Source organism: Aphis gossypii, chromosome X, assembly GCF_020184175.1.
Source record: "Aphis gossypii isolate Hap1 chromosome X, ASM2018417v2, whole genome shotgun sequence".
NCBI classification, from domain to species: domain Eukaryota; kingdom Metazoa; phylum Arthropoda; class Insecta; order Hemiptera; family Aphididae; genus Aphis; species Aphis gossypii.
In genome coordinates this window covers 20,947,805-20,960,649 of record NC_065533.1, presented here as the reverse complement: position 1 = coordinate 20,960,649, position 12,845 = coordinate 20,947,805, and positions in this window count along the sequence as shown.

Genomic DNA, 12,845 nt, shown 5'->3' with positions numbered 1-12,845 from the left:
ATAGACTGCTGTTTTTAGGTGTTACCTTTTATTTATGTAACGATTGGCAGTCGAACACATACTGATAATCGTTTCAATATAATTGATAATATAATAATAATAAGTATAATAAAGATATGGGTAATGATAGTTATTATTAGGACTGAGATTTTAAAGACCTAAAAACCTTAATTGTATTTATTATACCTTAAAAAGTTAAAAATTAGAAAAAAAATACGTACCTACTATAATTGATTACTAATTCAGTAATTATACTTATCGAGGTCTAGCTATGATAAAATTGTTATCGACGATAACTATTGTCATCCTATATAAATATATTATTTATTGTTTGTACCGTCGGCAGTTTGCAGAAAGTCTCTTGTTAATCGCAACAATTTTCGTTCATTTTATGAACAAATTGTGAAAAATGCTCTAAAAACTAAGAAAACATACATAGTAAAATAAAATATTATTATTATAGTATATTTTAATCACGCATTGTATGAATGTAGCCGCATTCCCTGCATCCCCGCATTTACGCCACTGGTAATCTCTTACATATTATAACATCATTAACAATAATTGTTCTAATCTAATGTGCCTACTAATACAATCCAAGGTAATACAACTTGACGAGATATAATTACGCTCGGTCATTTGTAGGTACTCTTATTCTCATATAATATCATGCCGGATTGACATTGCCTGCAAACTTTATAAATATATAACAATAAAATAATTTTTTTGATTTGTTGTAGAAAAATAACTCAAAATTAATTCGGCAAATAGAACCGTTTTGGAATGAAAATTTCCATTAAATATTTTGTTATTTAGAGAGTTGTGAAATATAGATGTTCTACTGTGCTTACATAAATATTTTTCATCATAAACCTATTTTTGATAGTAAACAAAAATTTCACAACTACTTTAAAAATTAAGTGGTCTTTCAACAAGCTAATAGTCTATTAGGATTGATGTAATTAAAAGATCCTAGATATAATTGGACAGCTGTAAAAAATTTCGTAATCGTTTGATTTCGAGTAAAAATCGAATTGAAAAATGATTCACTTGTACTGAGGTAGATAGATTAAAACGATGTGTGAATAAATCGGTAAATGATTTATGTGATATGATATTATACAAATATTTAATGGAATGTAAGTTCAAATTTGAGACGGAGAATTGAAGCTTGAAGGAGACATAATAAATTATGAAACAAAATATTATGAACTTTAAACGTATACTGTATAGGTACGAGGTACCTAGCTATCTAAGGCAGTAAATAAGTATTTTAAAATGAATACATTTTAGGTCATTTGCGAGTGCGCTTACATCAATTGTATGACGATTTGTTATATTATTATGTATATATTTATCTTAAAACCACAAGAACATATTAATATAAATGCATGTACGGATTTAAAAGCGGCCAAAATATACGGGAAAACCATAGTGAAGGTCTTGTTGAAATCATTACAACAAACAGGTACTTATATTTTTAAACATTATTGAAGACACTCGGAGAACCGTACACATACGACAGTATTTTTCCAATGAATTTATAAATAATAATGACCTTGTAACTATTTTTCCATAATATAAAATACATTTAGCTATATATCTAATTAATAAACTAATTAAGTGTTTGTAATAATTATTATATGCAACTATTGTTGTTATTTGTTACATTTATGTAAATCGAATTTTAATATCGTTTGTATTGAGATTTTTTTGTAAAAGGAATATTTGTTCTGTTACCTAATATTATATGTACCGGCCTACTGCATACTTATTTTATGTCGGAGAGTACTTTGGTAATCTCGAATTATAGGCTAAACATAGTAATAATACAGAGCCTTATCCAATAATTATCGGTAGAGACGGTATAGGTACGGAGTATGGACATTGGACACATCTCGAGCTTAAAAATATCGTTTGTTACATCATGCATAATAAAATGTATATGCAGTGATCACAATAAAATTACGTAATTCTGTATTGCCAGTCAAGTGATGGGAAATAGGGTGGGTACGACTACTTTCGTCTCGGAGAACTCAATGTGGTTATATTTTGTGTTCGGAAACGAATAAAATACCACTGATCGAACAATGACTGCAGACAGAATACATAAATAGCTTGGCATGGGGCAACGGCACGATTGAGTATAAAAGACCCTTTTTTACGACACGACTGAGCAAATTCTTCGGCGCATTCCGCGCATTATCAAAAGAAATCGAAGTACAAAAGAAAACCTACACTATTGAGTATAAAAAACTCTGCTATGTTGCCATTTTTAATTTTTTATTACCTATATTATTATACAAAAATATTTATTTGAGTAGGTAATTTTAATAATACAAAATATAACAAGTCAACAAAAAAAAAACATGATTTGTTATAATTATTTATAATACTATAGATTCATATTTCATAAATCTGTTTGATAATAAATAATAATAGTTATGAAAATAATAAAACCGAAATAGGATGTCCAGAAGTTTCAATCATATTACGTTTATCTAAACATGACTCAGGAGAAAATTATAGCTGAACATTTATTATTGGTACGCCTACATCTTAAAAGATTATTTTTTTTTTTTTTGATCTCCAATTAATTAATTATATTTGTATAATTTCGCTAATCGCCTAGGCCGCTGCCATTTTATCCATCTGATAAAATAATGTTTAAAATGTCTAGATCCTTATTTAAAAATAAATTGAAACTACATAAAATGAAAATATAAAACACACTGTATGTAACACGACTATTATAGATGATCGAACACCGACATTATATTTCTTATTTCTATAATAATTTTGAAACTGTATCTTAATAATTATCCTTCATGTATGCCCTTATGTTTAACACGTCGATAATAATCGATAACACTGACGATAAAACTCGGCTCGACTCATGAGTCATGGGTGTAATAATGCGTGAAAATAATAAATTACAAAACTGCGGCAACGTGAATGTGGCAACGTCGCATAAACTATTCTACGCTCAATCGTGTTTACTATGGCATTGTTGTACCATGGACTATGAATCCACTATCAAATACGATCATTTATATTTTAATAATTAAAAATTATTTTTGAGCCATGCGGGTAGAAAGGATAAACTATTCTGTTTTTTTCTTTATATATGTTGTATAAAAAATTGTTAGGTTATTATTTAAAACGGTAACATAGTTTTACCCATTATTACATTTTTGAAGCTTTATAAAGATTTCTTATTCAGTTCTTTACAATAAATATTTTTCATTAATGTTTAAATTTTATTCAAACTTTAGAACTCAAGACTCCTTTTAATAAAGATTTCCATAAGGCATACATTGTACCAGATAATATATGATATGAAATATGAATACATGAACCAAAGTTTTTGGGAGGCTTCTTTAGCATTGATTAAAATTCTTTATCAACAAATCAGTAAAGACAAATTTGTGTTATTATCGAATTGTAAAATGCAATTTTTAAATTTTTCAACACCAATAATAATATGGTAAATGAGACTACCTACCACTAAGAAAAACACGGTGTTAACCAAAAAACCTGCAGACAAAATTGTGTTGACTAAGAACACTTTTGCCATTTTGGTAGTCACGTACAATAATTGTTGAAATCGATAGGTACCTACCAGAAAATACTACATGTACACTCAACAGTTTTACATTAAAAACGAATTTTAAGTTTACAAATAGTAGTTATTTCAGTTTGAAATATTACGATAATATATTTTTCGATATGATTAATATAAGTGACTAGAATAATGTCAAACCTTGATGGTTAATTTTAATAAGATAGATTAAAGAAAATTAAATACAACTAAATGCCACGATCGGTAACGTAAACTGCACAAAGAAATGTTTATTTGTGTCAAAAAAGTTAAGCTGCGAGAATAATTTGGAGATGAGTGCAGAACTAATCCAATAGTTTTCATGAATTTTATTATATTGAAGAACTATAATTGCTTCAATTAAATTAATATGAATATTTATTTTAAATATAGTAATTAATCTATTAAGTATAATTCAGTTGTGGATTGAATGATCGTTATAAATTGGAAAATTCTGACGAGGAGTTTGTAGTCTTAATTTGTTTGTCACATCTCACCTAAATTACAATGAAAAGATTTTTTTAAAGATTGATGATAGGCATACGAGTACTCTTATGATATGAATTACGGACTAGTTTTTTACTAGGCTCTTCATTTATGGTTTTAGATTCTGAGTGAAGAGAGGAATGTATTGGTTTTACAATGATGTTTATTTCTTTTTATTTTTTATTCTGGAAACACTTTTTCTCCTCTTAAACTTGCTCAAAAGTATCAAGTGTAACATCTTTTCTGAAAGGTAATGTTCTTGAGCTGGTACTTTAAAAAGGTTATTTTACGATTTTCGAAACGGTATTCGAAATAAAAGCGGTTAACGGGGAAAAACGTACGATTTCACGATTTTATACTATTAAATAATTATGAACGAAGTTTTCTATCAGAATTATTGCTTCTAATGAAAAATGACAAGAGACCTTTTTTGTTGTATTTTGGATTTTGTTTCTTACGATTTAAAGTTCGGAAACTTTTAGCAATTTTTGAGCTATTTATAGGCATTTTAATTTTGGGAGTTTTTTTTTTTTTGTTTTAATTCAGTTAAAAACATTCGCAAAAACTTGAAATTTAGGTTGTTTACTTATATTAGCCTTACCTAGAGATGGAAATATTTTCAAAAAATTTGAGCTTTTTTAAAACTATATTCATGTTCTTCTTAGTTATACTATTTTTTATTTTAAAATTTTCTTAGTGAACATAAATCTTCTATTTCATCTCATGAATGTTACTTACCTGTTTTAATTTAAAATTATCCTCTCTTTTCCTTTATTATCCACCATTTAATCATGTTTTCTTTATTATTAATTTTAAATGTCTGGAAGTATATCTAACTATGGTATTTATAAAAAAAACCAAAAAGAAATTTCCAAATTTAAAGATTTCTATAAGACTAAGAAAGATAAGAAACCTGGATAATTATTGGACGAATGCTATAATTCGAGGATGGTTTCCGATGGCAAAGTGAATATTCTTGGTGCATTGTAGAGGTCAAAAGTAAACATTTTCCAACAGTTTTCAAAAAAATCGAGAAAAACAAAAAAAAAGTGACAGAAAACGGAAATTTTTACGCAAAACAGTTTTCGACCAAATCGATTTTTTTATATGATAATAATTGAACAGCTCATCACTGTAAATATTTGAATTTTTCACCAAATGTTTGTATTAGTTTTATCTATGTACAGTTAAAATTTCAAATTAAGTTTTTTTGTACTATTTATAGACATCTGAAATTTTCGATTTATATGAGAATATTTTTTTGAAGTATCGATAAAAAAATATGGATGACCATAAACCCTTGAAAATTTAACACAAGGTTCTTTATGATCTGTTCTTATTGCAGTAAATCAAAATCGCTTGCCACAATTTTTTTTTATAAGCATTTATAGTTTAAATTTTTACGAAATATGTCAAAATCACGAAAATTTGTAAATATAATTGATTTACAGCTAACAGGTACAACCAAATATTATGGTTAATTGAATAACATCTGTAGTTTTGATTCTAAGTAAAAATATGCAAGGATATAAAATCCAATATTCAACATAATTACATTTAAAAATATAGAAAAAATCGTATGTTAACGGTCCATGATGTACCTAACCTACACACATTCAGAAATAAGTTGATCACAAGTAAATTTTACAAATAAATTCAACTAACCTTAAAAACTTTAAATTAATTTTTAAAAATGCATTATTTCTAATAGTAGGTACCGTCAATATAGGTTGCTTAATTAATTTAATAAATATCTATAAATGTATTTTTCATATCAGTTACTATTAACATCACTCTTTTTGAAGTTGCATATGTAATAAAAGAGATGCTCCATTTTTTTTAAATACTGCTTTTATAATTCTCTTCAATCTTTGAATTTGTGGAGTGTGTGCTTCCAGTCAATAGAAAAATGTTAAGTGGTTAACCATTTGATGACTATATTTATGATGATTTAATGTTAAGTTTCCATTGGTCGCTTTAAATTATCGTATTAGTTTTTATTTCATTTTAAATAATTTATATTAGTATTATTAGAGTTTTTTTACTCATGTTTTTTGCTTTAAAAAATCAGCATTTTAGGTCTGACCGTTTCCAAAAAATTCCAATAGTACCTACCTGTATATGGTTCCTATAATTTTATTGTGTTGTTTTCATTTTTATTAGGATTTTCGCCATTGAAATTATTTATTTCTTTTAATGACTGATGAATGGTGATTCCCACATTTTAATTGAACATCATAATTTTATTATACTTCTTTTTACCTTAGAAAAGGGATTTATCTTTTTTGATAGTATTATTTTGACAACTCATTTTTTCTCTTTTTGAAAAAGAATACATGTATACTAAAATAAGATTACAGTGGTAATTATAAGATATGTGTACGTAGAAAACTAAAAAAGTCATTATTTTGACGAATAGATTAATAAGTCTGATAACTTTTACTACCTATATCATAATATTTAAATACTTTTAAAATTACTATCAGAATTTTTTTAATATTCCTCGAAGGTTAGGTTAAACCTTGGACAATTATGAATATATAAAACACAGTCTTTAACTATTCTACATGTCATGAGATTATCGACAATAATAAATCTAGGTCTCTAAAGTTTTGTGTACATATTGTAATTTTGTATCTAATAACTTGCTTATACAAGTAAGTAAGTGACTAACGTTGATGTTATTTTAAATTCATAAAAAAACAAAAAGTTATTTATTTAAAAATAAATATGAAAATATGAAAAATAAACAAAAAAAGGTATGCAGTAAAAACCTGCATATACCATATTTATACCGAATTATTGGTTAAATTATTTAACTTAAAATAATATACTAATTGTTTACATTTTTATTTTACAAATAAATAATAATTATCACACAGATTCCCCAACTCTATCACATAGTTTTTATTACACACATGACACATGTCAGTATGTCACACTGATATTGTTACATACCTACGTCGTGTCATCGTGAGTTTAACTTAGTAGGTAACTGGAGAGTTATTATATCATATTACCTATACACTACTTTTATTAATTTATAAGCCAATGCCGACGTAAAATCGCTATAGAAAATAATTTAAATAAATTTGGATATTTTTACTAAATACTGTTGTAACGATTGGCAACGTACTGGTTCAATATTTCAGATCGGAAATTTGTTTCACCTGATCAAATTTGAAACAAATAATAAATAATTTAATCATGCGTAGGTTAAAAATACAAACCTTTAATATTTAAAAAAATATTTCCAACATAGATTAATTGCTAGAGTTTTATTTTTATTTTTTCAAATTTTTAGGTTTTATTTATAGCTATATTACCTATTTCTTAATTCGTTTTTTAGGTATTTTAGTATTGATAAAAGACCTCTCACATACTCTACTTGTGTTAAAAGATCGGTACTTATAATTTTAAATTTATAAGCCAGCGATAAGCTTTTATACGCATTACAAAATACAAATTGTACTCGACGCTAATTTACCTACTCAACTTGGTATCATTTTACGTACGCAAATAAAATAAAACACAGGACTACTACATTACAACATGTTTTTGCTATCAGTGATCATAATTATTGCATGCATCAATGCCTTGTGTGTTGTTAGTTATTACGAGTATTAATAATATCAATTATAATAGTTTATTGGTAATTAATAAAAACCTTTTACAGGCTATTATCGATCGTATATTCAGATATTTCAATTCTGTATGTTATATTAAAAACTAAATGTTTGAACATCATATAAATTGCTTGTACGAAATATAATCATTTGTAAAACAACGTCACTTAATCACTTCCTAATACTATTTAATTATCTTTTATTATGTTGGCATTATAATAAATTGGAGTAGAAAATTATTTTTTTGTTATTCTATGATAATTATAACGTTGTTGTTTTATTTTAATATTTTATTCTAATAACAACTCGAACAGATAAATTATGTTCTTATTTAATATTAATTATTGGTACATGATGTTTTTTACTGAGGTGACTACTGACTTTCCCCTAAACAAAAAGAAATGCCTTTTTCTCAAATTTAATAATTAACCAATTCCACTCACAGTCAACTAAATAACTTGGTATAAATACTCTCGATAAAAGGTTATCATTGTCAAACTACACTACTATACAGTACTACACTATGGTAAAAACTTGAACAAACTAATCTCGCAATGACCTATGGACCTGATTTAGCCTAACCTATGGAGATGTTCCTACTTTATCTACTTACAAACAAACCAGTTCATTAAAAATATTCAGAGGTTCTGTTACTGAACAATCATCTCTATACATATTTCATGTTATGTACTATTATCTTTTGTCCCATATTATATATTGTTGTTGTTAAACAGATTGTGATTTATCTTATAAAATAAACTAACAAAAAAAATGGAAGGCAGACAAGTGGGTCTGTTCAGAGTCTGATTTACCAAATATATGGCCCAGGACAAAATAAAAAATAAATTTTTATTCCAACAAAATAATATATTAGTGTACAATATTGCATAGTTAGTGATAGTTACCGGTGGGCTCCTTGGCCACGAGGGTCCAGATAAATGTTTATTTTGTTCGTGCGTAAATAATATGGCCCTAGGTCTGTTATATATTAAGTCTCAGTTAAGTCACTGATATTATGGGTGTGTTAAATTTGAATTCAATGGTATAATATATCATACCTATGTTAAAAACGATTTGTGTGGAAACAATGTATTAGCCTATGCCCTATATCACTACTAAATACATTTCATGATATAATTATTAGTCATTTATTTTAATTTTAGTATTACGATATAATTTTCTCCAAAAACATTACATTTATTATATAATTAGTATTTACCTAATTATTAAAAATAGTAATAATATAAATTTATACCATATTATATTAACTTAGATAACATATAATAACATAATATTTCTGTAAATTCTGTAAAAGAGTAAAAATACATTCATAATAGATATAGAAAATATTTTTAAAATAAACCAAGTGTTATTGTATATATTATTAAAACTAGTAATTATATTATATACCTAAGTTATTTATATATAAAAAAATAAATAATTTACATAAATATTTTTCATTTAAATAAGTAGTTTTGTGCAACTTTGAACTGAAAGTGTATAAAAAAAATAAATGTCATTACCTATAATCATATATTTTTAGATTTTATAATTCCAGTACACGAACTACCAATTTTAAAGAATCTTTAATTAAATTTTCAAAATTAAAATTAAAATACAAGACTTTCAACTTCAAATATTTTTAATACAAATTTAAAAACGTAAAAATAAATAGCATTTACAATCTGTAAAATATACAAAAAATATAATAATAAGCAAATGGGTTTAAAGCATTGTGAAATACTGAAATAATATACTTGATGTAGAGTGTAGACAACGAGAAGGGAAGCTATCCAGTGATAAGACCATTTAAAAAATAACTTATGTGGGATAATGTACTTAATTTTCAATCCTTTTGACCAAGCAAAGAATTTTTAATCAAAATTTTTAGAAAAGAAAATCTAAACTAAAAGTTTTTTAAATCTTTAACTGCTCAAAAATTGTCAAAATATTGCGAAAAATTTTTTTAACTAGAAAATTGTAATATAAGCATTTGGTAAAAATATTATGTATATTTGTTAAATGTTTTTATATTTATATAGGTTGAAACATTTATAAAGAACCACACATTAAATTTTCTAATCTTAAGCACAAAAACAAACATTTTTATGAATTTCTAATTACAAAATAATTTATTATTTTCACAAATTTTATGAATTTTGTTAAAATTTCAACTTTTAAAGTTTATAAAAATATTGTGATTTGTGACTAATAGATTATTTATATATTTTATTTAAGAAATTAACAACTTATGAGAAAGGTTTTATTACATTTTTAAGTATTTTTACTCAGCGAATAATTTTTAATAAAAATTAATAAAAAAAACAAATTTTGTCAAAACTTGGTTATAATAAAAAATCCAATTTTTCTTTAATTTTTATTTTAAAGAAAGTTACAATGAAAGTACTAGAAATTTTCAATTTTTAATTTTTGTAATGTACAAAATGTACTAATTTGTTATCCAAAACCGCCCTTAATGTTTAAACATTTTAAATCAAATTGTTTCATTGACTATATACAATAAACATTTACGGTAAAAAAAAATGTACACATAATTTTATAATCAATTCATTTATCGTTTAACGAGTCTAAAATTCATATTATTATTATTAAATTATATTTTAAAATTATTTAGTGATCGTATAAACGATTTTATTTGTTATAACTTATAAGTATATTAACCATCTACTTTGGTTTATAGTTACATAAGTCATAAGTCTTGGGGAGTTAACCAACTAAATTATGTTTAAATTCAAATGATAGGATTTCTAAAACTGGTAATGGCCCTTATTCGCAAACTGTTTTTTAGGGAATCTTTGAGTTCTCGTGACATTGAGTATATCTAATATTTATGTATGATATGACGATATGGTTTCAAATGTCAAGTAGATTTTTACAACGAAAGAGTGAATATAAAAAATAATTATTTTTAATTCGATCAATTGACATAAAAATGTAAAATTACGTAATATCGTATTGTACAAGTGTACAACAATACCTATAGGTATTTATTATATCTATACACAATTTAGAAAATAAGTACTCTTGGCTATATTATGTACATTATAATAATATTATCTCAATTCATTTAAACTAATCATTTATAATTACAAGTATAAATAATATATGCTTACCGACGAATTTATAAAAAATAAAAACGGGATAAAAAAGTGTTAGCTTATCTGTAATTACTCTAATTAGGTATACAAGTGTAGCTTTCGACTGAGATTAAAATAGGTACAATTCAAATAATATTTTTAATATTTATTATTAATTTAAAAAACAGTTTTTTTTAAATTATACAAATCGATTAAATAATTATTTTACGTCGTTTTTAAATGTATATCAATGTTTTGTTTCAGTGGTGTAATTATCATGCTTGTAGAGGGGGGGATGAAATCAGCATCTTTCAGTGCTGCAATAAATGTATGTATGCATGTGCCTCGGAAACAAATAATTATAAAATATTCAATAATATATCAATAAATAAATGTAGTTAATCAATTAAAAAAAAGGTTAAGGGAGGATACGACACCCAAACCCCCCCAACCGTAATTACATCGCTTATATAGTATTTTAGTTATTATAAAGTATTATCATTCTTGTATTATCTAAATTCTTCATCATGTGGTTGTATTTACCGCGATGTACAGTAACATGTATACTTCATAAAAAAAACATAACACTGCAATTTATGTTTCTTTCTAAAAAAGTTTATCAAAACGTTTTAAATGTTTTAAATCAAACCACTTATTTAAAATAATTTCCAATCCTTTGACTAGGGTACGATATTTTATTCAATTTTATGATGAAGACCATCAGTGGTATAATAATAATACATATGATGGGTATACAAGATTTTCTAAATAACTCTATAAAAATAAATTTACTGGTGTTCAGTCAGAGCGTCTAGGTGGCAAGGTAGTACTAGATCTCTTGTATCCATCCATTTTCACAGTAAGAGCATGATATCAAGTTAATCTCTCCCAATAATTTCTTACATAAAAATTAGATCTATTTTGCTTATGTTAATTAATTGAAAAATGAATAACCAAATACACGTTCATTTAAAAAATCTAAATACTTTTAAATAAATACTTTCCATTTAAATTGATTTAAATATTAAACGAAGAAAAGAATCTGATAATCATCCATTTCCAATTCTGTTCCAAATATTTAATGATTCAATATTTTAGACACGGTATTTAATAATTTACGTGATGAGTTTTCGTTTAACTTATTGACAAATCTAGACTCCAGTGTCTAACAATTTGTACATTTCGTAAAAAAGTAGATTCATTGGTAAAAATTAACTTATCTATAAAATATATTGTTAAATCCTGGCATTCTTGTAAAGTACCTACTTGAGTTAGGATGTTCGAATACTTCTTAAGAACCAATTCAAATGCGTACTCTAAATACTTTTGAAAAAAAAAAAACTTGGATAAAGTATTTAAAATATGAACTCAAAGTAACTGTATTTAAAGACAAATACCTACTAATTTTTAAATACTTTTTCTTTTCAGTTCATATGTTTTTTATTTTCACTCTAATCAAGTAAAAAAAAAAAAATAATAATAATAAAATAGGTAAGAAAGAGAAGTGTAATTTGAATCAGAAAATGTAATCTATATTCACTATATTATATAAAAATACACATTTTTAAAATTTTATTTTTATTAATAAAATGATCTATAAAATTAATGTAAAACATAATAAAAACTATAAAACAATTAAACAAACCATTTTGTTAGTTTATAAGATACCAAAAAAAGCTTATTTTACTAAATACGTATTTATACTATTATCCTTTTTTACCGAATATTCAAATAGGTACCTGCGTATTTTAATAAGTATCTTTAACAACAATAACAACACTAGATCTTAGCTTATTCTATGTAGTATCTAAACACCTTTCTTCATCACCTACATTTAACTGTTAACACATTTTGTATGTAACTAGATAATGATTATTTTTTTTTTGTAACATTTTCTAGCAACGAACGATTTGCTTATTTTAGGCTAGCACATCGCTCTGGCGTACATACTTCATGGAAAATTTTAGAGCTATAATTACATGTAAAGGTGATTTCTAGAACGTAAAAGGTATGGTTTCCGAATGCGCTAATCTG